Genomic DNA, 26,738 nt, shown 5'->3' on the forward strand with positions numbered 1-26,738 from the left:
GACAGTTAAGAAACTGGAACCTTCCAAGACTTTGCACACTAACATGATGAATGGTTAGCACATTTGCATACTGCAATGTCGAAATCTTCCTGGCCTGCTCCTTGAATTTGGTGACTTTCTTTTCGACACTGGGTATCTCACACATTTGAGATATTTATCATGGTGATTTCTTATCAGCTGTATAATGCGGGTTGATGTCACAGTAGATATGGATGCTCAGGTCCATATTTCTTTTATTTTGACAACCAGGACATCAGACTCCTCTGCAACAGTTGGTTCTTTTATTGAATTACTGTTCATTTCCAGTCTGACCCACTAATAGTCCATAAACATGTCTTCAGTTGTTGGCAACCTGTGCAAGTTCATTCTATGAGGATTACCGAAAATTTGGCATGCCGGAAGTTTTCTCGGATGACGCTCAGTCATCTTGTCACCATGCTTCAACACTCAAACTGCATAAGAAATGCAACAGAACATAGTAGGGTTAACCCTTAGGCACCAGGGGTTTCCAGCCATCGCCCACTCCTCCTTACGGTGGATTTCTGAGATTTTGGCAAAAATGTCCCTTACTTCAAACCCTAATATCTGCTAAACTATTATACCTAGAGAAAAAATTAACGATACATGACTCAACAACTATTCCTCTTTCAAATATAAGTATCCCGAGGTCCCCAGGTGGTCCTGTCGATGTGTAAGGATAAGTTAAAGATGACTACTTTTCCGTGTTTTCGCGGGCTAATCCGGTTGCACGCCACTGCAAGTGACCTTGGACTCCCAGTGGCCATGGACTAGCTGGCTAACGTTGGCAGCATTGACCAGACTGGTGATTGTAACACTGCTTAGCCTCTCGGAATATTCCAGTAATTATTCCGACTTTTCTTTACTCACCATCGTAAGGATGAGTCATCCTTCCATGTGGCTCCCCATAGGGTTTTCTGCCCGTTTCATAACGCCACTATGCCCCGTAGATATATGGGGAAAGAATAGCTTAGTATTTTCTATTGGAAGCGATGAAGAAGATTAAGCTGGGAAAGGCCCCAGGAATTGATGGAGTGTGTGGTGAAATGCTTAGGTATGGGGGTGAGATTGTTGTGGAGTGGATATGGAAGTTGTGTAGATTGGCTTGGGAAGAGGGAAGGGTTCCAGAGGACTGGAAATCAGATGTAATTGTTCCTCTGTACAAAGGAAAAGGGGAGAGAGAAGTATTTGGTAACCATAGGGGTATTTGCCTTCTTAGTGTGACTGGTAAAATATATGGTAGAATACTCATTGATAGGGTTAGGCATATGACAGAGGAGCTAGTTGGAGAAGAACAAGGGGGATTTAGGAAGGGAAAAGGGTGTGTAGATCAGATATTTGTTCTAAGATGTTTAGTGGAGAAGTATCTAGAGAAGGGAAGGAAAGTGTATGCTGCCTTCATGGACTTGGAGAAAGCTTATGACAGAATAGATAGGCAAGGTATGTGGAAGGTATTAAGAATATATGGAGTGGAGGGGAAATTGTTGAGTGCTGTGAAGAGTATGTACAAGGGAGCTAGGGCTACGGTGCGAGTGGATGGTGAGCTGAGTGAGTTCTTTGATCTCAATGTGGGACTGAAACAGGGGTGTGTGATGTCTCCATGGCTGTTTAATATATATATGGATGGGGTTGTAAAGGAGGTGCAAGGTAGGGCAGTGGATGTGGGGCTGGCCCTAATGAATGAGGGTGAGATTTGGAAGCTTCCTGTGTTGCTGTTGATACAGTATTGTTGAGTGAAGATGAATGGGAGTTGCAAGGTTTGGTGAATGAATTTGGGACAGTGTGTAGGAGGAGGAATCTGAAAGTTAATGTAAACAAAAGTAAAGTTATGGTGTTTGAGAGGAATGAAGTCACAGAGTGTGCAGTGAGGTTGGATGGTGAGGATATGGAGAATGTGAGTGCATTCAAGTACTTGGGTAGTGTGATGAGTAAGGATGGAACTTTGGGGGATGAAGTACGTGAAAGGGTACAGCAGGGAAGGAAGGTTGTTGGTTCACTGAAAGCAGTGATGAGAAATGGGGAGGTGAGTATGGAAGTTAAGAAGTCACTGCATGATGGTATTGTGATCCCTACCCTGACGTATGGAAGCGAGGCGTGGACCTTGCAAGAGGGGAACAAGTCAAGAGTGAGAGCAGTGGTAATGAGTTACTTGAGAGGAACATGTGGAGTGACGTGGAGGGACAAGTTGACGAATGAAGAAGTGAAGGAACGTTGTGGGGTAGATGTGGATGTGGTTGAGAAGATTAGGAGAAATACACTGAGGTGGTTTGGACATGTGGAGAGAATGGAGAATGAAAGACTGACTAAGAGGGTGTATGTAGGTGAGGTGGAGGGAGGGAGAGGGAGGGGTAGACCGAGGATGAGGTGGAGGGATGGAGTTGAGAGGTATATGAGGGAGGGGGGGTGAGTTGGGGGGAGGGTAGTCAAATGGTGGGTGACAGTGACTTGGCGGCGTTTTGTCTGCGGCCACCCTTTGCGGGATTAGGGCGTCAGGCTATAGATAGATAGATAGATAGATAGACTTTTTCATCAATTTTAATAATTTCCCTCTACTATGGCCTTTGTATTTGCAGTATGGTTGAGTATGAGGTAATTACTTGTACAAAAATTGTGGCTAATATGTAATAATCAGGGGCAATGTGAAAATTTTACTAATATTATACACAACTTACATATTTTGTACTTCATATCACAAATATGCTAATCCTCATATATTCAACACAATTTTCTGAGTAACGAGGGGAAAAAATAGTTGCAGCCAACCAGATAATTTTCTTTTTCTCCCATGCACGTTTGCTTTTCTTTCATTGTAGCAGATAGGGTTACTCAAGGTATTTCCAATCATTGTTTCACAAATAATCATAAACAGTAACACTTACTGCAATGCACAAGTAAAACTTATTAAAAAACACTTTGTTATGTGCCCACCCCACACTGCTACAAACTCCAACAGCAGTAGTCCAGTATAGGAAGAACATTGCCCAGTGAGTTGTTCTTCCTATGGTCAGCCTTTAGGTGTACAGTACACAAGATCAGCTCAGGCATCGTAAATAACCACTGGCTTCTTAAGTTCACTGTCTTTAATTTCCAAAAAAGTACACTTAATTCTTTCCAACTTCACTTCATCCTTCTCAGAAGCACTGGAAGTATACAAACTTTAGTACCTGCAGTTACACTTAATGCTTGACAACACTTCACTATTTTCACAAGTACCGATGATAAACAAACTTCAATAACCCTTCACTGTTTGCCAACAACACTTCACTGTTATCAAAAGAACTGTAAATATACACACTTCACTGACAGTGCACTACACTCAAACTGAAATGAAAACTGACTGAACTTACTCTAATCTCTTCCCCATCCTTATGTAGCCTTACATTACTCGAGAAACTTCTACCACAAACGGGCACCAGTTAACAGTCACCAACTAAGAGACATCAGAACATGCGGGAGTTTTCTTATGTTACATAACACTGTAAATTGTTCACCATACAAACTTAAACTTAATTACACAATTTAACAATCATATCAATAAAACACCATTGAGTAAAAGATAACAAAAAATAATGTACAACTAATGAAATAACTACACTCACTAACTGCAGCAAACTGGCAACTCTGACTCACACCAGAACCTACAGTAAATATTGGGAAACGTCGAGAAGCTCCCCGACTACCTAACTGGCAAATTTCAATTGTTAACATTACCCCCTTCCCTATACTTTTTTGTTGTCCCGACAATACACAGTATGTACAAACATAATTAATCCTAATGAAACATCTAACTATACACAAAATAATCCTTCAACTTATTAGTTCTTCTTCTGTGCTGCTTCCGACAACATACTTGCTCCTCCACACAGTCCACTCCTCCGGGAACTTCTTGGTCCTCGTCCTGATTCACTTCTTCCCTCGGGAATCTGTCACTATCCTCTTGCACTTCAGCTCCTTGGTCCTCTTCCTGATTCACTTCTTCCCTCGGGAAACTGTCACCATCCTCTTGCACTTCAGCTCCTTAGTCCTCCTTAACATCCTCGACTGTGGGAGAGCACGATTCCTCGGAGACGTTCTAGCTGTACTGTCCTGGCCCGTGGTACTGCCACAGACGGTTCACGTGTACCACGTTTGGGTGAGACTTCCTGCCTCCCCGAATCTGGTATATTAGACCTGATAGGCGGTCCAACACATGTAAGGCTTGTCCTATGGGTTCTGCAGCTTCGGTGACTGTCCCTTCTTTCACTGAGGACTGTATAACCAAACTTGGTCACCATCCTTGAAGTTCATCGCACTTGCCTTGGTATCATACTTGCACTTCATCACGTCTCCTGAAAACTTGAGGGCTCCTCGCCCTTGATGATGTACCTCAGCCAGCTTTTCCTGAAGATGCTTAGCATAGCTGGTGGTGTCTGCAGGCAGCTCTTCACCAAGTGGTCTTCCCATTAACAAGTCAATGGGTAAATGTAACTTGTGGCCCAACATCAGTTTTGCAGAGGTATAGCTGGTAGGCTCATGAGATGCATACCGATTTGCCATCAGCAACACAGGTACTTTCTGGTCCCATTTTGTTTGTCCCTCTATGCAGTACTTGGCCAGTTCTTGTCCCAGGGTCCAGTTGAATTTCTCCACCATCCCATATGATTGTGGCCTTAGTGGCATTGTCCATGTCTTCTTGATCCCCCATAAATTGCAGCACTCATGGAACACAGCAGATTCGTAGTTTCTACCCTGGTCTGAATGTAGCTCTTCTTGCATCCCAAAACGACAGAAAAACTGATCAACCAAAGCCTGGCCAACAGTCGCAGCCTCCTGATTAGGGATGGCATAGGCTTCTGGCCACTCTGTAAAGTAGATCATGGCAACACATATATACCTGTTTCTTCTTTAAGTGAGTGGCAAAGGTCCAGAAATGTCCACTGCGACTCCTTCGATCAGTGCACCCACTTGGTACAACTGAAGAGGGGCACAACCACGTTTCTTGAATAATTTCATGGCACAACACACATCACAGGCCCGACACCACTCTTTAACATCCTGATGCATGCCAATCCAGTAGAACCTCTGTCACAGCTGGCTTAGAGTTTTCTTCACTCCCAGATGCCCACTAATGATCTGGTTATGGGACTCATCCAAGATCTCAGACATCATCTTCATTGGAACCACCAGTTGCCAATGCTTGCTGAGGCCATCGAGTGTCTCCCACTGACGCTCCATTCGTCCATTGTTCAAACAAAGAAGGTCCCACTGACTCCAGAAGCTCTTGGTCGCAGGGCTTAACCTGGAAACCAAGATGGTCACACTGTACTCCACTGCAGCCACTCTAGCACTGGTTGTAAATCGCATCCTCCATCTGCATCCTTTTCAGTTCTGCTTCATCTGACGTTGGCCCTGTCACTGCAGTATGGCTGTGTTTCTTACTATGATCGTTTTTACTACACTGCCGACACTCTGGATCACAAAGGTCAAAGACTCAGGCTGTCATCATTGCCATATATCCACCTAGGACAGTTCTGCATCTCATAATTGTGCTGATCAAGCTTCCTGAGCCAGCATGCCAGTTGTCCTTCCGGATTCTTTAGCATTTTCAGCTACTTGAGTGCCGTGTAGTCCATCCTGAAGATGAAGTTTGACCCATACACATAGGGATGGAAGAAATCAAGGTTCCTCATCACTGCCAAGAGCTCCTTACAGGTCACATAATAGTTCCACTCCAGTGGGCTAAGCTTCTTGCCGTAATAATTATGCTACCACATACTCTTTTTCATTTTTCTTCTGTGACATGACTCCACCAATAACATGGTCACTAGCATCACAGTTCAATATATATGGCCGACTCTGATCAGGGTATGGCAATACTGGAGAGATTGCCAATGCATGCTTGAATTTGTCGAAGGCTTTCCGAGTCTCTGCTGTCCACGCTAAACTCTGCCTCTTCCCCAACAGCTTGTGCAGAGTAGCAGCTATTGTCACAAAGTCCTTGACAAAACACCAGTAGTAGGTACACAAGCCAAGGAAACTCCGTAGTTCCTTCACACAAGTTGGAACTGGCCAGTTTTCCACAGCTGTCACCTATCCTGGATCAGTACGGACGCCATTCTCGCCTACTATGTGTCCCAGGTACTTTACTTCCTTCTGAAACAAGTAGCACTTCCTGGGGTTCAGCTTTAGGTGCGCTGCTCGGATCTTGTTCAACAGCTGTGAAAGCCCCTCCAATTCCTGGGCAAAAGTCCGTCCAAACACAACTACATCGTCCGGATAGATGAGGGCCGTCTGCCAGTGCAGCCCTTCCAATACATGATCCATTAGCTCAGTAGTAGCTGTGGCATTGCATAGGTCAAAAGGCATAACCTTAAACTGCCATGAACCCCGCCCATATGAAAAGGCCATCTTCTCTTTGTCCTTCTCTGCAACCTTGACCTGATGATATCCTGCCTTCATATCCATGGTGGAGAACCACTATGCACCTGACAGATCATCCAGGGTGTCATCATTTCTTGGCAAATGGTATGCATCCTTCACTGTCACTTCATACAGTGCTCGATAATCTACACAGCACCTTACTGAGCCATCCGTCTTCCTTACCAGAACCACTGCTGATGCCCAAGGACTGCTGAACTTTTCTGTTACCACTTGACTTTGGAGATTCTCCATCACCTCCGTTTCTTGCCGTTGGGTTGGCGCCATCCTCCGTGCAGGCTGTTTAATCAGGCAGTGATCCCCGGTGTTCATACTATTCTCCACCAGATCAGTGCACCCCAGGTCTAGGTCTCTGGTGGAGAAAACATCAGCAAATTTCGTCAGCAACTACCTCAACTTCAGCACTTGTGAGCCATCCAGGCACTGGCAACTCCTTGAAAATAGGTCTTGCAGGTGGTCTGGCACGTACACATAGTCAAGGAGACTATGCTCCTTTTACATGCTTTCCTCTGATGCCACTCAGGGTCAACTGCCTGGCACAGTCTCACAATATCTCCCTCACTGATCTGTGGCTCACGAGAGAAAATGGCCACCACAACTGGCATTTCATCTGTACCTGTTTCCACCAGTGCTCTCCCCACCATCACTCCAGCCTTCGTTTTGCACTGTACATTAGGCTCCAATACCCCTATACAGCTGTCAAAAGAGCCACTCATCTTACACTGGAGTAACAGTTCTGAGTTTGGAGGTATCACTGTAGTGTGAAGCGCCCTCACCTCACCACCGGAACTGGTATGTTTCATTGCCGTGACAGGAACCGACCTTTCTCAAACCTTCAGTATCATGGAGCAGTAGTCCAGCTCACATCTCATGGACATCAGATAGTCCAGACCCAGAAGGCAAGGATCCTCCATGTCGGCCACATAGACTGGAAGAGTAGCCTTTTGCCCTCCCACTTCAATCCGAACATCAAGGCTCCCCTCAGATCCGCACGGTACCCACTTACGCCACACAGTTGCTCTGATGACTCAGGCAGATACCGACGATGTAGCACATCAGGCCTCACAAAAGTCTGCTCTGAGGTCGAATCAAGCACCAGGGAACACTTCTTTCCGTTTAGCTTTCCGTCTACTCGGACACTGTCGATTGCCGTTTTCTTGCATTTTCTCGGTGATGGTGCCACTTGGGAAAAGCCGGCTGGTGGTTGCCCCTCTCACCAGCCTCCACTAGTTTTCTGCTCCTTTCTAGTCTTCTGAAACCTTATCATCCTTTTTCAACTTTGGACACTCAGAACTGAGGTGTCCCACCTCACTACATGTCCAACACGCTTTTGTTACAATTGAAGATTTCCTTGCACTGGTCTGTTCTTGCCCCTTCTTCCATTTGTGACAATCCTCCTTTTTGTGTCCCAGCTTCCCACAGAACCAGCAGCCTCCACGGGTCCTCAACTGTTCCCTCTTCCACTTGTAGCAGTCCTCTTTTCTGTGTCAGCAACTTCCCTCAAATATTTCTGTTTCACATACCTGCCCCTTTCTTGCCTTGAATCCTGCACTATGACCTGCTGGAAGGTTGATGTATTGGACCTGACGTAGGACTCAAATTCTAGATCCCTGGCTAGTGCTTCTTGCATGTTTCTTGGTTGTGCCTGCCTCACTTGCACTTTCAACTCTGCACTATCAAGAGCATCGATGAACTGGTCCCTCAGTAGAACAGCCAACAGGTTAGGTGCTGCTCCAGGGTACACCTTGTATGTCATACTCTCCAGGTCATGAGCAAGCTATTGTAGAGATTTTCCTCAAGCCCGCACATGGCTCTGGAATCTTAATCTGTAAACCTCAGTCTGGTACATGGTCTCATATCTATGCTCCAGCACTTCTACTAGGGACTGATAATATTTCTCTCCATCACTGACATCTGGCCCAGAATTTCCATTGTGGAACCCTTAAGGCTAGTAGCAAGTTACACTGCCCTCTGCCTATCATCCCAACCATTCTGATCAACAAGTAACTCAAACTGTGCATGGTAAGCTTTCCAAGATACTCTAGCATCATATTCCTGAGGTTTCTTTTTAATTGGACCCCCATTATAGCCATGCACATCACGGGATTGGGGGCTAAAAACTGGGGCATCATAATTAAGGCCGACTTAAAACTTTTGCATTCTGATTGTTCACCCCTGTAATGCTACCTTCAGATGCTTGTGATCCATTAAGATTCACCATATACTGTCCATTGTTTTCATATGCTCCCCATACACTAGCCTGAGGGTCAGCAGTGCAATGTTTCTCTACAGCCTCAATTTTCTCACTAATTATCTTCACATGGTCTACTACATGCTTCAGCTGGTTATCTACATGCTGTCTGCACTCAGTTACTATTTCCTCACTAATTGTCTTCATCTGGTCCTCTACATGCTGTTTGCACTCAGTCACATTATTGCTTACCTCATACTTCTGCTGCCGTAGCTCAGCATATACCTCCTTCTTCAATATTGTTCCTGTTCATCCTTCATTTCTCCCATAGAAGCATCTAGCTCTCCTTGCATCCTCAGTTGTAATTCCCTCTGTTGCTCCTGTAATGCCTCTAGAAGCTGTTTCCTCTGTGTTTGCATTTGTTCTTTGATTTCGTTCCTGAGTTCTTTCTGTTCTTCATTCTGTGCCTGTAGTCCTTCATTCTGTGCTTGTAGTTGGACAATTTGTGCCTGAAATTGTTCTTTGAGTTCTTTGTTTTGTGTCTGTAATTTTTCTTTTTGTTCTTCACATTGTGCCTCTAGTCATTCACTCTGTGCCATCAGTTTTATACTTTGTGCATGTAAAAGCATCATAATTGCAGCCAGCGATGCATCCTCTTGCCTTGCATGGCCTCGTGTCTGTACACCTTCTACCTCCATATCTAAGGTTAGACTCACTCCAACACTTAAATTATCCACACTCTTGACACCAGGGTTATGTCCCCACTCCACACTGGCACAGGCTGCAACAGCAGTGGTCCAGTATAGAAAGGACATTGCCCAGTGAGTTAATCTTCCTATGGTCAGCCTTTAGGTGTTCAGTACACAAGATCAGCTCAGGTGTTGTAAATAAACACTGGCTTCTTAAGTTCACTGTCTATATTTTCCAGATAATTATACTTAATGATTTCCAACTTCACTTCACTATTTTCACAAGCACTGGAGCTACACCAACTTTACAACCTGCAATTACACTTAATGCTTGACAACACTTCACTATTTTCACAAGTACCAATGATGTAAAAACTTCAATAACCCTTCTCTGTTTGCCAAAAACACTTCACTGTTATCACAAGAACCGAAAATATACAACCTTCTCTGACACTGCACTACACTCAAACTGAATTGAAAACCGACTGAACTTGCTCTAGTCTCTTCCCCATCTTTATATAGCCTTGCATTAGTCGAGAAACTTTTAGCACAAACTCGATGGGGCAACAATTAATAGTCACCAACTAGGAGGCCTCAAAATACTCCAGAATTTCCTTTCTGTATCATAACACTGTAATTTATTTAACGTAAATGAATTACACAATTTAAAAAAACAATCATATAAATAAAATATCATAGAGAAAAAGAGAACAAAAATTAATGTACAACTTACGAAATAACTATGCTCACTAACCGCAGGCAAACTAGCAACTCTGACTCGTACCGGAACCTACGGTAAATATCGGGAAACGTCGAGAAGCTCCTCGGCTATCTAACTTGCAAATCGCTCTTCCTATCAACTTATTTCATAACACTTACAATATATAACTTATGTCTTACATTTCACTTATGTATAAAAAAAACACACACTTGTGCATACCTGTTTACTAGTTACAATTTCCCACACACCTCCTCAGTCACTGAGCCCTTTCCCCAGTGGTAAGGGCAGAACTTCCGTGGGGGTCAGTGATGCAAGCGCCCCCCCCCCCCTGCATGGAGGGACGGAATCAGACGAGGAGGATAAGAAAGATGTCACTCTACACTCTACCAGTGCTGTGTACAGACTGAGCCGTGTGTCAGTCGGGTGCCTTGGGCACCTACCTACCCTATGATTGTTATAGAAAATGGCCCTAAGTTCAGAGGGTGGCGGGAAGGTGAGTGTGATATATGGCATCAGCCAGCAGTGCTCTGCGCCCTGAATCGTGACGGCTATACATGTCAGCCGACAGTTAGTGGTTAACAAACTAGAAGTATTATATGCATTATATAATATATACACTCAATTACTCATAAAACACTGGAGAAGCATGTATCTGAAACCTTATATGCCTTGTCCTCTAAAGTCTTTGACATGACTGAACATGTCCCAGCAGATAAAATGAGCAATTTTGGTAAAGGGCAGAAAATGTTGGTTTTAGAATGTCAAATTTTACATGCAAGATATGTGGGACAATTGACAACTTTTAGGGAGTGATACATGTCATAATTCAATTTTTCATTTTTTCACTCCACCCTACTATACAGTATAGGTGTTAATACAAGGCGCACAGTCCTCATGGACATTGATATTCATACACTGCATTGGATTTAGAGAGCATCCCAGTCTGACCAATTGAGTTGTTTTTCATTACCATGGCACTCGTATGAGGGTTCTTGTAACTGATGACAATGCAGATTTTGCAGTTTTCATTAGTAGATTAACAATTTCTTTGCACAGTGTCCTTAATAGCCTCTTCATTTTTTTTTTTCATATCTGTTGGTCAATGTGTTGCATAAAAACATAAAATGTCACTGACAATCCTAAACCCCAAACCAGTGACACAGCTGTTTTACTGGAACACTTTCACCAATCGATATGAAAAAGATGCTATTTAGGACACAGTGAAAAGAAACCGTCAACCATCTAATGAAAATTGTAAGCTCTGCATTGTAATCTACTGCAAGAACCCATGTACCAGTGCCATGGTAATGAAAAACAACGAAACTGGTCAGACTGGGATGCCGTCTAAATCCAAATCAATGTACTACCGAGGACTACACGACCTTTATAAATACCAGCATAGGTCACACAACTTGCACCCTAGGTCGTCGGCTATTATTATGCATACAGGATGGAATCATCAAACAGCATCTTCTAGGACACCATAGAAATGATGTTGATAGAGACAGCATATCTGAGAACACAAAAATTGTTGCAAAGTTTACAGGTGTTACTCCGAAGTTTTCAGCCGTGTGCTCAGGGAGAATCGACCTCAAAATTGATATAAATCGCTTCTGTGAGTACGGTTGTTCTCCATGTTTTCTCATCATTTCTAACCTATCCAGCAAAAAAAAAAAAAGAAGGTCGAAAACTGACTGGCACCACTGCTCCATGAGAGTCCAAAGTCTGCTGGCAAGCGATGGGTTAAAGGTTGTAAGGTAATCATCCAAATGTCCACTTCATTGTTAAAGAAGTTATCGAGTGGTAAAAGCTATAAAAGACTGTAAAGACTCATTAGAGGAAATACCACTGTGAAAAGAAAAACTATGAAGTCTTTTGATCATTTTAAGGAACAGATGGACTAAGTATGATGAAAGTTATACGAATTTGGAAGCAAGTATTGTGAATCAGAAAGTACGAGGCATGAAAATAACCTAGAGGAATTTATAAAATTCGTAAAGTTGCTTGAAACAAAATTTGCTATTTTTTGTGCACAAACACGAGGTGTGGACCTGTGTCGTGAAGCTGCACTACCAGAAATTACGGTAGCAGAGTTTGATAGGAGAAAAATTGGAACTCCTTCTGGGATACATTTAAATACTTAGTCCATGACAAAACAGACATCTGTAAGGCTAGCAAATTCTCCTGTCTGTTAGGAGAGGTCAAAGGCACGGCTTACAAGTTGATTAGTGAATTACCAATTGAAGAGGATAATTGTGAGGTGGCTTTGACTATCCTTAGACAGAATTATAAAGATAGGTAGCAGGTCATTACCCAGTTACTGAAGACTCGAACTGAATTACCCATACCTAAACATGATTTTGATTCTTTGGAACGAGTTCGGACAGCAGTGGTTGTAATATAAAAGATTTAAGTACTTACGAAGATGTAAAAGCAACAGATTAGGTGGTTTCTAGAACTGTATCCTTAAACTTAATATCTACAACCAAGGATGCATTGTATAATAGGTACCAGGAAGATCATTTCTCCTGCAAAGGGATTGAGGATGGCTTAATGCAACTTTGCAAACATCTGCAAGGAACGGTGAAGCCTGTTGAAAGTAAGCTAAGTGTCGAAGAAAAGAAGAGGACCTCTAACCAACTGCCTATGATACCTAAGTCAGTCTCAGTTAAACCTGTATATAAATAGCCTGTAGGCACTTTTATTAGGTCCTTATAACCTGAAGAGTTATTACTAAAGTCAAAGAATGGACAAGCGGATGATAATAGACAATGACTTCCATGCTAAAGGACAGGAAAGGTTGTGTGTTTTGCAGTGAACAAGATTATACTGTATTTTGTCCAAATTATTCTGATTATACCTCTAAAATAGTAAGGCTGAATGAGCTGAGGTGTTGTATGATTTGTCTGAATTCAAGACACACATCCACAGACTGTAAAAGTAGATTGAAATTTTGTTTCAAGTGCAAAGAGGGAAATCGTCCTAGTACTCTGTGTCCAAGGATGGTCAAAGATGAGGTTTCTAAACCAGCAAAAGTCAATATGGCGATTGCAAAATCCTTTGAGTAATGCAAAAAAAAAAAAAAAACTAGGCTTAATCACTTGTTCTAATGCTGTCCACAACAAGGGGAAATGCAACAAAAGGTACCACAACCAACGCATCCCTCAATATCATCATTTTTCATGTTTCTGCCCGGAATCGTGCTAAGTCAGTTCTTCACTGTGCTAAAAATAATTACTTCCATACTAAATGCTCTGAACTCTCCAACTCGACTTCTTCCCACTCCTTCTGGCACCTTGCCAAAAACCTTTCTAATAACTCTACCTCAACATCCTTCCCTCCTCTTTTCCACTCTTATGGCTCTGTAGGTATTTCTTCTACTAATAAACCAGAACTCTTTGCTCAGATTTTCTCCTCCAATTCCACCTTAGACGATTCCAGTGCTATCCCTCCATCTCTCCCCCTCCCCTCTGACTTCCACATGGCTGACATCAAAATTTCTTTAGTTTAGGTATTTTCTGCCACCACTGGCCTCAGTACTAACAAGGTATATAGGCCTGATAGGGTCCCTCTTATTGTCAGCAAAAACTTGTGCTTCTGTGCCTGTCACTTGCAGCTTTCCTTCTTGCTGGAAGTTTGCTCTCATTCAGCCTGTCCCAAAGAAAGGTGACCATTTCCTGCCCTCTAACTATCGCTGAATTACTTTAACATCCTGTATTTCAAAAGTTTTTTATTTATTCTTAAACATTCCTAATAATAATGAAGTATCTTTCCTATTACAACCTTCTTTCTGATTGCCAGTATGGATTCCATCAGGGATGCTCCACTGGTGATCTTCTCACCTACCATTCAGATTCCTGGTCATCCTCCTTTCGAGACTTTGTTGAAAGGTTTGTCATTGCACCTGACATCTCAAAGGCTTTCGATCAAGTGTAACATATATCTTAAATTTTCCGAACTACCCTCTTACGGTTTCTATGCTTCTATCTGTGCCTTCATGCCTAGCTTCCTTTCTGGTCGTTCTATAGCTGCTGTTGTAGATGGCCATTGTTCTTTTCCTAGAGTTATCAATCGTGGTGTTCCTCAGGGCTCTGTCCCATCACCAACTCTCTTCCTTTAATTCAACAATAACCTTATAAGCTGTACATCTGACCCTATCCACTCATTCGCTGATGAATCTATCCTTCACCTTTCCATTCGCTTCCCGCAGCATCCATCTCAGTAGTTGCTTGAACACACAAGAGATGAAGCTATGGCACACCTATTGTCTGACTTGGCTAATATCATCTGATTAGGGTAAAAATAACCTTGTTGTTTTTAATGCATCAAAAACTCAGGTCTTTCATCTATCAACCCCAAAAAATCTTCCACAGGAGTACCTTCTAATTTTATTTTTTGACAATATCCAGCTCAATCCTACATCATCTGTAAATATACTTCAGGTTTCATTATCTCAGGATTTATCGTGGAAAGAACTTATTACCTTTCTTGTAAAATCTGCTTATTACTTTTCTTGTAAATACTGCTTCAGAGAGATTGGGTGTGCTAAGTTGACTCCGTGCCTTCGAATACCGATGCACAGTTGTTGACTTTATGCATGGGTATTATTCGTCCCTGTGTACTGTACAACTCATATGTTTGGGAAGGCTCCCCACACACAGCTTTTCTCAACAGGGTGGCGTCAAAGTCTTTTTGTCTCATTAACTCTCCTCGTATTGGCTCCCTTCAAACCCTGTCTCGTCATTGCACTGTTCCATCTTTATCTCCTTCCTCTCGCTATTTCAATGGCCACTGCTCCTCTGAACTGTCTGCTTGCATCCCTCCTCCATTAGGGGGAGCACTTTGCACCTGTATAGCAACAAACTCTCATCCCTTTTCTGTCCAACTCTCAAGTTCAAGAGTTAAACGCTACTCCTAGTATGCAACAGGTCAATCCTGGAATTTTCTCCCCCTGCCATTGTTTTTTTTTCTACTGCCTTCGATCTCCAGTCTTGCAAACTCAGTGTGTCCATACCGTCATTGATGGTAGCTAGAAGAGGTGCAGAATTGGAACCTACTCAGATAAATGACTTATTGGATAGGAAAACTGAACCTACTCCCTAATTGTAGGACTTGGATATTGTGGGAATACATCCTGAAAAACCAATCCCTGAAGAAAAATTACCTATGCACTTGTATGATCAGTCTGTGGAATTTAAAAACAGACAGTATTGAGTTGGATTAACATGGTAACTAAACCAGTCGGAGTTACCAACAAATTTGCAGTCAGCTAAGACTCAGTTAAACTCTCTTCTAAGGATGCTTACAAACAAACCAGAACATCTAACAACATACGATAATATTATAAAGGATTAATTGAAGAAAAAATTTATAGAAGAAGTAGAAGTTCCTATTAAGCAGAGGGATGGACATTATTTACCACATCATGCTGTAAGCAGGGACTCGGTAACAACTCCCATAAGGATAGAGTTTAAGTGTAGTAGTAATGTATCCAAAGGACTAGCTAGCTTGAACGACTGCCAATAGTGTGGACTTACACTAACAGAGGAATTGGGGAATATATTATTAAGATTTTGTGAAAGAAAACATATGCTTTTACAGCAGATATTAGTATGGCTTTTCTCAGAACAGGATTCAGGGAAGAGGACAGGAATGCAACCTTGAAGAAAACTTAGCTGTGGACTTGTGTGATCAGTCTGTGTAATTTAAAAACAGACATTATTGGGTTGGATTACCATGGTAACTTAACCAGTCGGAGTTACCAACAAATTAGCAGTCAGCTAAGACTCAGACTCTCTTCTAATGATGCTGACAAACAAACCAGAACATCTGACAATATATGATAATATTATCTATCTATCTATCTATTGCCAGACGCCTCAATCCCGAATGGGGTGGCCACAAACAAATGGCCTCCAAGTCGCCCTGTCCCCCGCCATTTCACTGCCTTGCTCCCAACTCACACTCCCCTCTCTCATATACCTCTCCACCCCATCCCTCCATCTCATCCTCGGCCTCCCCCTCCCTCTTCCCCCCTCCACCTCTCTCACATACACTCTCTTCGTCAGTTTTTCACCATCCATCCTCTCCACATGGCCAAACCACCTCAGTGTGTTCCTCATAACGCTTCCTATCATATCCACATCCACACCACAACGCTCCTTTATATCCTCATTCGTCAGCCTGTCTCTCCATGTGACTCCACAGGCTGCTCTGAAATAACTCATTTCCACTGTTCTCACTCTTGACTTGTGTCCTTCCAACAACGTCCAAGCTTCACTTCCATACGTTAGAGTTGGTATCACAATACTGTCATGTAGTAACTTTTTCACTTCCATGCTCACTTCCCTGTTTCTTATCACTGCTTTCAAAGAACCAGCAACCTTTCTTTCCTGCTGTACCCTTTCAAGCACTTCACCCTCCAAACCTCCATCCTAACTCATCACACTACCCAAGTACTTGAACGTACTCATATTTTCTAATTCCTCACCATCCAACCTGGCTGTACATTCACTGACTTCACCTCTCTCAAAGACCATCACTTTACTCTTCCCTCCATTCACATTTAGATTCCGTTTCTTACACACTCTCTCAAACTCATCCACCAAGCCTTGCAGCTCCCCTTCGTCTTCACTCAACAACACAGTATCATCTGCAAACAACAGTACAGGGAGTTTTCAAACACTATCCTCTCTCACCAGGGCCACTCCAACATCCACTACCCTACCTTGTACCTCTTTTATTACCCCATCCATGTACAGATTGAACAACCATGGAGACATCCCTGTTTCAACCCAACTTTCAAAGAGAAAAAGTCACTTAGTTCACCATTCACATGCACTGCAGCCTTCGCACCATCGTACATACTCTTCACAGCATTCAACAACTTCCCATCAACACCATATATTCTTAACACTTTCCACAATCCTTGTCTATCCACCCTGTCATATGCTTTCTCCAAATCCATGAAAGCCGCATACAACTTCTTTCCCTTCTCTAGAAACTTTTCCACTAAAGATCTAAGAATGAATATCTGATCTATACAACTTCTTCCCTTCCTAAAACCTCCCTGTTCTTCTCCAACTAATTTCTCTGCTCTTTCTCTAACTCTGTCAATAAGTATCCTACCATACATTTTTCCTATTATACTAAGAAGACAAATGCCCCTATGATTACCACACACTTCTTTTTCCCCTTTTCCTTTGTACAAGGGAATAATTATACCTGACTTCCAATCCTCCAGGACTCTACCTTCCTCCCAGGCCAATCTGCACATCTTCCACATCCATTCTACTACTATCTCTCCCCCATGCTTCAGCATTTCACCACACACTCCATCAATTCCTGGGGCTTTCCCCGACTTAAGTTTCTTCATTGCTTCCACAACTTCTATCCTACTGATTTCTTCCTGTCTTCTCACCTCCATCCTTCTCCCATCGATTCCCCAGCCACTTATACTCGCATTACTTCCATCCTCTATGTTCAACAATTCCTTAAAGTGTTCTCTCCATCTGCTCACTTTTTCTTCCTTCTTCACTAGTAATCTACCATTTTTATCTCTCACTCCCCTGCTAACTTCACTTCCACCCTGTCGTACTCTTTTCACCTCTTTCCAGAACATTTTCTTACAGTTCCTCCACTTTACACTCAAATTCATTCCAAATTCCTCATCCACTCTCTTCTTACTCTCTCTTACTAATCTTTTCACCTCTCTCTTTCGTTCTACATATAACTCTCTCTTCCGCCTCTCAACTTCTTCCACGCCCCTATTTCTCATCCATTCATTGTATGCTTTCTTCTTTTGTGCCACAGACTGTCTCACCTCTTCAGTCCACCACCCTGTTCCTTGCACCCCCCTCCGTCTTCTTTTCCTTCCACACACCACATCACATGCTGCACATATTTCTTCTGTAAATATCCTACACACACCTTCCACGTCTCCCATCTGCTCCAATTCATATTTGCCCAATCGTTCCTCCACTTCTCTCTTATACTCTGCCTTTTTCTCATCCTCTTGTAACCTTTCCACTCTCCTTGCAACTACTCCTTCCTCTCGTCTTTCCCTTCTTCTATTCCTCCATCTTACTTGAATCCTAATTCTGGCCACCACCAAGTAGTGGTCAGAAAGTCCACTTCCCCAACCTCTATAAGCTCTTGCATCCATTACACATCTTCGCATTCTTTCATCCACACACACATACCGTAATCAATCATTGCCTTCCTTTCATTCAGTTCACCACCCACCCTTCTCATCACTCGCCATGTATTCCTGTGGATCATTTTATGCCTGAAGAGGGTATTGGCTATCACCAACCTCCTCCCAGCACAAATGTCCACTAACGCACTCCCATTCTCATCTATCTCAGCAGGCACACCCCACTCACCAACTATTTCATCCACCTTCACATTCCCAACTTTACCATTCATATCATCGATCAAAAACACTCTCTCATTCCTTCCAAACTTTTCCATGCACACTTCTACATTTGTCCAGAACTCTTCTCTCACTCTTCTAGCACGATCTTGCATTGGCGCATACACACACACAATCGCCCACAATTGTATTCCAACTTTCAACTTTACCCACACAATCCTTGATCCAGCTGATCCATACTGTCTTATGCTCTTCTTCCATCTTTTACTCACAACTATACATACTCCTTCCTTTGCCCTCTCATTCTCACCTACTCCTGCACATATACCCCATCCATACTCCCATTCTCCTTTCCATTTTGTTTAGGAATAGATTACAAGAAGACTATCCTAATATTGACATTCCAAAAACTCAAAATGTGTTGGGTCTTTACTGGGATACAGAGGTTGATGAAATAAGTTTAAAACCAATTAAGTTCTTTGATATAACACTCAAAGAGGTCCTTGTTACGTAGGTCTCCGTGTTATGTAACCCATTAGGGTCGGTCAGCCTCATAGTTATTAGGGGCAAGTGTAGTGGTGGCAGTCGGAGAACACAATGGTGGTAGTGATAGCGGTTGTGGTACTCATGACAACGGAGGTGGTGCCGGCATTTATGATTGCTCTGGACGGAGGTGGTGGTGGCAGTGGTTATTGAAGATAATGGTGGTAGAGGTGATTACTAATGACAATGATGCTTGCTGTAATTACTGTTGATAGTGGTGGAGATGATGGTACTTGTGGTAACTCATGGTAATGGTGGTGGTGAGGGCTGTCGTGGTTGCTGATGATAATGTTGTTGGCGATATATTTGGTTACTCATGGTAAAGGTGATGGTGATGGCAGCCGTGGTTACTGATGAAAACGGTGGTTGTGATGGTAGTTTGGGTTACTGACACTAATGGTGGTGGTGATCGTGGTAATTGGAGTCATCACGAATTCTAATTCATGGCCTAGCCTGCCAGGTGTCCATAGTGTAGCTTCCAGACAGAAACTTGAAAATGTGGACAACTCAAAATATCCATATATATGTATATATTTCTATATATTTCTGACGAACGTATTTTTCTCTTTTATCATCTGTATAACATGTAATATGTATGCAGTACTGTATGATAACTGCAGGTGCTTCTCTGTCCTTGTGGAGTTAGAGTTAAGGGTTGAGACCCAAACCAGCCATTGTGAGTGCTGGGAGAAGAGGAGAATTGCGGAGTTGGCCGAGTAGGCTCTCCAACCGGAAATATGGCTGCTAAAGTTGTGGGCCAGGTGCGTTTGTTCCACATACGGAAGGGGTTTGGCTTCTTGACTCGCCGGGACACGGGGGACAACATTTTTATACATCGTTCGTCCATAGTGGCCCTCAACCCTTCCCACCCTATGCCTTCGGTTGAGGCTGGTGAGGTTGTGGAGTTCATCGTGGTGGCGGGAGATAAGGGTCCTGCGGCTGCATCCGTCACCAGCCCTGCTGGCCAGGCGGTGCGGGGCTCTCACCACGCCCTCCCCCGTCGTCGGTGCCGTCATCAGCCTCGGTCTCCCTCTGCTGCTTCTGCTTCTGCCTCTGCCTCTTCTGCTTCCACCCTAGTCACCATGTGCGTGGAGGTTGCTAAGGCTTTCTCGGGGGGTGATATGGCAGTTCTCGCCCAGCGCCTGCCCGCCATCTTCCAGGCAAATGGGCTTCCTGCCATACTCATCCCAGAGTCTTTCTCCTCCCCGCCTGTGGTGCGGAAGAGGCCTTGGAGGAGGGCCCCTCGTTGTCCTTCGGGGCATCCTGTGACCTCCACCAGCTTGGTCCCGAGGGTGCGGCAGCTGCAGCCCTCAACTCCACCTACAAGGCTCCAGCTGGCCGGTCATTCAGTCTCTCGCCAGTCTGCTCCGCTGCCACTACCCGTGGTACCCATGGAGGTTGGGGATGCGGCTCTGCCTTCCCCACCTAAGGCTGCTGTGTCTGATGCTCTTGTCTCCCCTGCTCCTACCGTGGTACACGACGAGGTGGAGTCTGCTCCACCTACGGGGCTGGCTCCAGTGGATCGGGAGCCTTCTGGTCCAGTTCATCACCTCACCTGGGCAGATTTTTCCGCCCTTGATGAGTCGGAAATGGACTCCGTGTATCGCCATCTTCATGAGTACGAGGACTCTGCCCCTGTGACTCCAGATGAGAAAGACTTTTCCAAGGGGGATTTCCGGCGGGCTATGCTCTCCTTCGCCGAGCTGTGCCAGAGATCCCTCCAGACCAACAAGGACCCTGACGAGGTGAAAATCCTCAACCATATCCTCCAGGGGGTGCAGTCTATCTCTACATCTGACTCCGCCTTGGGCACCAGCTCGATTTAACCTACGTCCTGTGCCCTTCTTCCTGCCATGTTTACGTCCTGTGCCCTTCTTCCTGCCTCGTTCGCCTTTGTGTCTTAGAGTGACTGCTTTCAATGATTTTGGCCTTTTTTTAAATTTTGTTATGTATAATATTAGATTGGCCTAATACCCAAAATAATGGGTGATGGCCATTAAAAAAAAAAAAAAAAAAAAAGTCCTTGTGTTCATTGTTGAGCGTGTTCGTCTTAGTTCATATTTGGTACATACTTCATTCATATTTCTTTAAATCCAGCAGCAGCATTCAGTGAATTAGTTCAAGTATTTCGTTGCAGTATATTCCATTACATGGCAATCATCTCCTAATCTTAGTAACACTGTATGTAGTATCTCGCACTTATACCGAAATGTTTCCCGGCTTGAACAATAACAAAATCAGCCCAGCTGACTGATCCCAGATGTCGTCTGCACAGAGTGACATGCTGGAAGTTACCATTCCACTGAATGCGCATGCGCCGAATGCCCTTTCAGCTGTTATGATGAAAATATCCACATGTTATCGCTATTATTGTGCCATTTATCAACATTATATGAAATACATGTGTCAGGAAGATGGGTGGATGTCTTAATGACCTATAGGTAATTATAAGTCAATATATATATATATATATATATATATATATATATATATATATATATATATATATATAGGGATTTCTTAGTTAGGAATGCTAAAAAGGTGTGTGGTGTAGCAAGACTATCAACAAAAAAGAAGGGTACGACATGATGGGATGAGGAGGTTAAGAGAGCGGTGAAGGAAAAGAGGAAGAAGTGGTTAAAGTGGTTACAGGATAGGGGTTCAGTTGAAAAAAGAACTAAGTATATCGAGAGCAAGAAACACGTAAAGAGACTAGTGAAGAGAAAAAAGAAGGGGGTAAATGATGATCTGGGAAGAAAAATGAATGCAAACTACTCAGAGACTAGGAAGTTATTCTGCAAAGAAGTGCAGAAATGTAGAAGTGAAAGCAGAAAGAAATGTGATAGTGAAGGATGCAGGTGGTAGGTTACTAACCCATGGAGATGAAGTACGGACCATATGGAAAGAATATTTTGAAAGCCTGATGAATGGGAATAGAGAGAGCAGAGCAGCTGTAAATATGATTGGTTTTGGGGGGGTGCAGAGAAGAAATGCAGTGCCAGGAGCCGTGACACTTGCACAGGTGAAGAGCGCTGTGAAACGGCTGAAAAATGGGAAAGTAACTGGGATTGATGAGGTGTATGCAGAGATGCTTAACTCCTACACCGCAGGGATGTTTTTGCCGCTCTTTGTGCCTACGTTGGGATATTTGCGCTCCAACTGACTCTTTAAAAATATTTGCCAAAAATCAGTTATTAGTCCTAGAATATTATAATTAAATATGCTTATGGCACATACCTTCAGCTTTCTCCTGGAATGTTCGTTGAGCCTTCGTCGACAACCGTAAGACTTGTGGAGACTTCTGAAGTTGGGTAACAAAGTCTCCACCTTACACTTCCCGACACCCCATATGATTACCACAGCCTGATATTATTATATACTAGAAAGACCATTCTGTGGTTTTCAAGTAGTTTGGAATCCATACTCCCAAAAAAAATCACTGTGAAAGCAATGTAAATTACGAGCGCTTACCAGCTTCCCACCCGTGATCATTCCCTGCTGGTATTCTGTCATTTATTGTTCATAAACATGCTCACACTTTATATTCCTATTACTTTATTACACTTATATATATCTACAGTATTTATCCATAAGTTTCCTTCAGTAATAGTAGTTTATTTTCACTCCAGGCATTTTCACATTCAGTAAACTACGTAATGTATTTTCAATATTTACATTTCTGTTTTATTTACACTATGTTATGCACTGTCACTTGCAGTAACTTACAAAACTATTTTCCACAGTTCAATCATATTTACATCTATTACTTTCACTTGCTATTTACACATTATTTACATTTCCACTTGCACTGTTTTAGAGTCACAAGAAAGATTGTAGTCACTGTCCATCATTATCATTGATATTAGCCAGTTCACGTTCCACAGCAGAGTCACTTCGCCCTTCACCCCTTCCCACACGAGGTTTAGTAGGGGTAGAGGTCACAGGGCCCTTTGCATGGGGCTAAAAAGCAGCTGAATTGGACAGGCGCGAGTCCGATGTGGTCTCACCTTGAAAGATGACAGTAAATTGAATGCTGTGGCCTAGGGGCGGTGAAGGGTTGACAGTGACAGCGTGGTGACAGCTGCTAATTTATACGCTATGAAATGATTGGCAGGAAACACAATACATAATAAATTAGGTAGTTCCAGGTGAATGTAAATATCACTTAGGCTTCTCCCTTTCTCTCTTATATGTATTTTTATTCAGAGAACAGGTCATATGGCATATTTCAGGGGTAAATAAACAGGGAAAATTAGCTAACGAGTGCATGTAGGGTATTGCCAGGTGATAATTAGCCCATTCCAGATGTATGGTGATATCAATTACCTTTTCTCTTTTTTTTATATATTATTATATATAAGAATATGGCATAGGGCACATTTCAATGGATAAAATGAGTGGAAAAATCCATCCAGAATTTGTGTAGCGCAGCGCAACTGGGCAGGCGGGAGGAGAGGGTAATGGAAGGGAGGTAAGGAGGGGAGTCAAGGACAGAGGAAAAATGGCTAAATTGCCAACAGTGGATGGGAGTACAGATGACATTAGCAGAAATGAGTATAGCTGGACACTGGTAGTACTGATAGATGATACAAGCCACCACTTGAAAGCCTGGGTGAATTCAAAATAACACAGAATCACAAAAGTGATGCCCCGTGGTATGAGCCCTTGCTCCCGAGCATCACAAAAGTGACGTCCCGCAGTTAAGGGGTTAAATGTAATGGAGAGAATGGAATGAAGTGCTTGTTGGAGATATGTAAGAAGGCATGGATGAATGAAACTGTGCCTGCAGAGTGGAAAAAGGCTGTGATTGTCCCCATGTACAAAAATAAAGGTGAGTGAAGTGAGTCCAAGAATTATCATGGCATAAGTTTACTGAGTGGTAGGGAAGGTATATGGAAGAATTATTATTGAGAAAGTAAGAGAGATATCAGAAGTCCTAGTGAATGATGAACAGGGTGGTTTTAGGAGTGGCAGAGGATGTGTGGATCAAGTATTTGCAGTGAGACAGATAGCAGAGAAGGCTTGTGAGAAGGACCATGAGGTGTTTATGACATTCATGGATCTGGAAAAAGCATACAACAAAGTAGACTGAGAAGGATTGTGGAAAGTTTTGCGCATGTATGGTGTATATGGTAAGCTGCTAGGTGCTGTCAAGAGTTTTTATGATGGTAGTGAAGCATGTGTAAAGGTTAATGGGCATTTAAGTGAATGGTTCACGAACGGTGTGGGCGTGATACAAGGTTGTGTGATGTCCCCATGGCTGTTCAATATATATATATATATATATATATATATATATATATATATATATATATATATATGGATGGATGGAGTGATGAGAGAAGTAAAAACACGAGTAATGGAGAGAGGCATGGCGTTGGTAATGAATGGTGATAGATGGAATATCTCAAATTTGTTGTATGCTAATGATATAGTACTGCTTGCAAGTACCGGACAAGAACTGGGTAGGCTAGTGCAGTTTTGCTGGTGTCTGTGAGCGTCATGCCTTGAGAGTAAATGTAAAGAGAAGAGTAAAGTGATGGTTATTGAGAGAGAAGGTAACTCCCAGTGTGATGTCACAGTGAATGGAGAGAGACTGGAATTGGTGAGAGAGTTCAAATACTTGGGTATAGTGATAGAAAAGAGAGGAAAATGTGCACAAGAAGTTGAAAGTAGAGTGACATGGGAAGAAAAGTAGCTGGTGCACTGAAGGCCTTGATAAGAAAAAGAGGCTTGAGTGTTGCAGCTACACGTGGCTTACATGTAGGAGTGTTAGTGCCAACTCTAACATATGGATGTGAGACTATGGTGTGGCATGAAAATGAAAAATAAAGAGTAAGAGCAGTGGAGATGGGACTGCTGAGGAATGTATGTGGAGTACAGAGGGTGGATAGGATACGAAATAATGTGATTCGTGAAAGGTGTGGAGTGATGAAGTCGGTGGACACCAGAGTCTAAGAGAGTGTCCTGAGAGGGTATGGTCATATGGAAAGAATGGATAACAATAGAATGATGAAAAAGGTATACCTGAGTGAATCTGAAGGAGGGAGAAGGAGAGGTAGGCCAAGGAGAGGGTGGAGAGATATGGTGTGTGAGTGTTTGAGGAAGAGAGGTTTGGAAGTTGGTGAGGCTAGGGAACTGACAAGAGATCGAGCTGGCTGGATGAATGTTGTGAGGAGAGGTGCATGATCAGGGATTTTGGCACCCCTTGTGAGCATGGCAGCGTCCGGATTGACTCAATTGGATATGTTTGTGTGAAGCTGCAGAATGTGGTGAATGTTTTTGGCGTATCTGGTAGAGCCAGGATTCCAGGGGCTTGTATGATGAGTGAATGGCAGTGCGGCCTATTTGGATTGGGCAAGTTTGTGCTGTCTGGACATTGCTACTCCTCACCCTGCCCTTGGGTGGGAAAGGAGGTCCGGATGATATATATATATATATATATATATATATATATATATATATATATATATATATATATATATATATACGTTGGGTCTGGTTAGTACTTGGATGGGTGACCGCCTGGGAACACCAGATTCTGTTGGCATCCCTACGTGTCAAGTGGGGTTGGTGGAGGATTAGTTCCTCTCCCTGTAAAACAATTAACTCTAAGCCACTGGCCACCCCGTCTGGGATACATGGCGTCTGGCAATGATGATGATGATATATATACATCGTACAGATGGATTGTGAAATCACTCATTTCGTGAATTAAGGTTAGTTTAATTTAAGTTTATTTACCTTATTTTGATCTAAGATAAGGTTAGGTTAGGTAAGGTTAGTTTAGGTTCTTTTAGGTTAATTTAGGCTAAAGAGAAAGGAACGGTAATTTCCAGCATAAGTCACCCCATGCATACATCCCCAGCAGCGTGATTCACCCCGTGCAGTATGAAGCCAAATTCGTTTGAAAAATGGACTGTTGCACAGCTTAAGCAATACTTAAGACAAAGATGGAGTGCCTCATTCGGGATAGAGTAAAGTAAAATAAATACAGCTAGTGAGAAACTCTTGAACATCCCGATTTACAGTATCAAGTTAAGCCAACTGATGACAAGAGTAGGTGAATCGAGACGGACTGTTTGTGTTGATGGCAGTTTATTGGTATTCTCAGATTCCCATTTATTAACAAATTGGAATGATAGCCCATTTCCTCTCCAGTCAGTAAACTGCCTTGAGCATATTGCATGGAATCTCGTAGCCTTCTATCATAAGTTCTATTTACATCTATTTTCCAAGAGCTTTTGTAGTTTTGATTCCTTCGCTGAGGGCGATTTCGCCCAGCCTCAAACTTCAGCCATAAAAACATACTGATTAGCATTTTTCATGAATCCAACAAGCAGCCTACCACTTCACTAACAGACACAGGCATCGTCACTCCAAATGCCTGAGAATCACTGTATTTATTGTTGATGGTCTGAGACTTATCCCTAGAATGATAATCGTGCACCTGGCAGCGTGGCGGGCATCTGCATAAAGATGCCAGAGATTCCTCATTTCATATCTTAGCCAGTATATATCAGTATTCACGGACAGTGACATGCGTTTATATTACCTTTAACATTCTTATCACAGTTTCTGGGTACAAAATAAATCACTTCAGTAACCACTGGCTGTTCTAGAATGTGTGAAGGACCTTTAATTAGTATTTGTTAAATTTCTTTACAAATTTTGCAGTATACACACAAGGATGACATGCTTTTATTAATATTAGATACCACATCTTTATATATGTGTTGAATAATGAAAATTACTTTCAAATATAATTTAAGCTAAGGAACAAGA

Source organism: Coenobita brevimanus, chromosome 38, assembly GCF_032717465.1.
Source record: "Coenobita brevimanus isolate Jiangsu-jjx chromosome 38, ASM3271746v2, whole genome shotgun sequence".
Lineage (NCBI taxonomy): Eukaryota > Metazoa > Arthropoda > Malacostraca > Decapoda > Coenobitidae > Coenobita > Coenobita brevimanus.